Source organism: Mangifera indica, chromosome 1, assembly GCF_011075055.1.
Source record: "Mangifera indica cultivar Alphonso chromosome 1, CATAS_Mindica_2.1, whole genome shotgun sequence".
In the NCBI taxonomy this organism is placed as follows: Eukaryota; Viridiplantae; Streptophyta; class Magnoliopsida; order Sapindales; family Anacardiaceae; genus Mangifera; species Mangifera indica.
Window position 1 is genome coordinate 28,022,030 of NC_058137.1, and position 3,358 is coordinate 28,025,387.

Consider the following 3,358-nt stretch of genomic DNA (forward strand, 5'->3'; position numbering starts at 1 on the left):
ATCCGCCCACTGCATTAGCATGTTCAGAGCAGTCCTCCTGAAGTGTTGGGCACATATCAGTTGGATGTCCTCCTATCGAACAGATTCCGTAAACTTTCGCTGTCTTTGTTTTTCCTACAGCCATTTGACGTACAAGAGTAGTTAGATCATCAAGTCGTCTTTCAAGAGAAGATACATTTACCTCATTAAAGCGCCGAGACGAATGGTCTAATCTATTTCCAAATTGTTGTGAATTTGATGCCATATTTGCAATTAAATTTCGGGCTGCTTCAGGTGTTTTGTCAGCCAATGCTCCACCACTTGCCGCATCAATCATATTTCTCTCATTCGATAGAAGTCCTTCATAGAAATATTGAATAAGCAGCTGGTCACTAATTTGGTGATGTGGACAGCTCGCACAGAGTTTTTTAAAGCGCTCCCAATATTCGTATAAAGACTCTCCAGTATGCTGTCGAATGCCACAGATTTCTTTCCTTATGCTGGCTGCTCTTGATGCTGGAAAAAATTTCTGCAGAAATAATCTTTTCATCTCATGCCAAGTAGTGATACTTCCAGCGGGTAAATAATACAACCAATCTTGCGCATCATCTTTCAAAGAAAACGGAAAAGCCCTCATCTTGATTTGTTCTTCGGTTACTCCATTCGGTTTCATTCCGGTGCACACCACATGAAATTCTTTTAAATGTTTATGAGGATCTTCACCTGCAGAACCACGAAAAATAGGTAAAAGATGAATTAGTCCAGATTTTAATTCGAAGGTGGTATTAACATCTAAATTCGGAAAAGTAATGCAGTGTGGTTGTTGATTTAAATTTGGAGCAGCAAGCTCTCTTAAAGTCTGATTTTCAGCCATGTTTTCCTCTGTTTCGTGAGCTGCCTTGTGTGCGTGCAGTCTCCTTTTTGTTTCTTTTCTCAACCCTTTTGCAGTCTTTTCAATTTCTGGATCAAATTGTAAACTAGCTTGTTTCGAAGATCGCGTAACAAACATACAAATTAAAAACTCCCCGGCAACGGCGCCAAAATTTGGTACGTGCTGTCGTTGACACCCAAATTAAATCCTAAATTCCTGTAATAAAAATGTAGTAAAGGAAAGTAGGGATCGATCCCTCGAAGAGCCTTGATTAGTACATCGTTACAAATAATCGAAACAAAGAAATAAAAAGGGGGTTTTGAACTGAATGCAAATTATAATGGAAAACAATAAATAAAAATTCAGAAAAGTAATCTAAAAGGAATAAATTGATTTAACAAACCTTGGTCTTCGGTCACATCCACCAATGGAACTACGATTGATCATCGAAACAAAATATCACATTAATTAATTGAATATTCGTTGTGGTATTGAATTAACCTGTCATTCCTTACGATTAGTTAACCAAAAACATGTATTCCAATTAACCCTTATTGATTAATAATTCGGATACGATCTCGAATTTAATTAAACAATAGCATTACGAATTAGAAAGACCAACGAAGCAAGACAACACAAGCGTACGACGTTGCATTTAATCCAGTTGATTATTTTCCTAGGATTTAAAGTTTCTGACGCAGCAAACGATAAACCTAGTTGCCACTTCGATTAGGTGGATTGAACAATTACGGATTCAACACCTAAACTAGCAATAGATTATATTAATTGATAAACTAATTGCGCATCTTAGAAATCAACCAACACAATCATGAAATAAAATTCAGAAAGATAACCAATACTCAAAAAATTAAAAGATGCATTAAAGAACGAAAATAAATCTCACAATCATTGTAGTTCCATGGTTTCAGATCCCTTTAACCAAGATAAATTACTCAGCCACTGTAGAACATGTTTTGCTCTCTAATTCTCTCTCTACAATGGATGATAATTCTCCAATAAAAAAAATAAGAATATATATATATATATATATATATATATATATATATATATATATATATATATATATTATCTTCCTACTAAAAAAATTGAATCCTAATCCAATCAAGCAAAGTGATACATATCTTCCCAAAAAGAAAGGAAAAGATATGTATCTTTAATATATATCCTTCTTCCTAAAATCTCCTTCCTTATCTAGCTCAATTAATCCTCTTTTCCAGCTGGTGATTATCCCTTTCCTTGGAAGCAAATCTTAATTTTTTATGGACTCTTGTAACAGATCTGGACGTTCAGATCTGCTTTCCGGATTCTGCTCTCATCTTTCACGTGCCCACGCCTAGTCTGCATTACGAAATTTCCAGTTTAATATATCTGCTCTAGTTTTTCCTCTTTTTGGCCCTATTTATTCCAAAATTGCTCAAAGCTTCCTAAAAGCAAAAAGATAAGTAATCCTATTAGATTGCATCAGATTTCCACATAACACAAGGGAATTATAAATTAAAATAGTAACAATTAATGGCCTTATCAGTCACCTTCATAAGTCATTCAGGATTAAAGATTTGGGATCTCCAAAATATTTTTTAGGGATTGAAATTGCTCGATCTGCAGATGGAATCGTCCTCAGCCAAAGGAAATATACCTTGGAGTTAATAGCAGACACTAGATTATCTGCTTGCAAACCAAGTATAATCCCAGTGGAACAAAATGTCAAACTCACTAGTCAAGAGTACAATCGAAACAGTGAAACAGCAGAAGACTCGCCACTACAGGATCATCTCGAATATCAATGACTAGTGGGACGACTAATCTATCTCACGATGACCAGACCAGACATTAGTTATGCAGTTCAGATCCTCAGTCAATTCATGCATGCACCAAAACAGTCTCACATGGATGCAGCCTTAAAAGTGATTAAATACCTAAAAGGATGTCTAGGTCTAGGGTTATTATTCCCTCGCGATAAAAACCTGAAAGTAACGGCTTACTGTGACTCAGACTGGGGTACATGTCCCATGACAAGGAAATCACTGACAGGTTTCTATGTAAAACTTGGGGATTCTCTTATCTCATGGAAAACAAAGAAGCAACCTATCGTCTCTCTTTCTTCAGCTGAAGTAGAATATCGGGCAATGGCAAAAACTACTTGTGAAATAATATGGATTCGTGGTCTATTAGAAGATCTGGGCGTGATAATCTCAGAACCAGTTGAACTTTATTGTGACAATAAGGCAGCAAAGGATATCTCTACCAATCCAGTCTTCCATGAAAGAACTAAGCATATAGAGATCGAATGTCACTTTGTAAGAGACAAAATACGGGAAAATTTAATAAAACCTTATCACATTCGAACCACAGAACAGTTGGCTAACATATTCACCAAACCTCTGGGATCAAAACAACATTTTTATCTCTTACACAAGCTTAGAGTTTATGACATCTACAAACCACCAGCTTGAGGGGGAGTATTGGAAGTCAGAATCACATCCACAT

At 36.1% G+C, this 3,358-nt stretch overlaps 1 non-coding gene across 1 annotated transcript; it reads left to right on the forward strand.

The window, feature by feature from the left end:
* Positions 1-374: 374 nt before the first annotated feature.
* Positions 375-481, forward strand: LOC123196087. Its single transcript, XR_006497599.1, has one exon. It is a non-coding gene; the product is annotated as a small nucleolar RNA R71 (small nucleolar RNA).
* Positions 482-3,358: the final 2,877 nt, after the last annotated feature.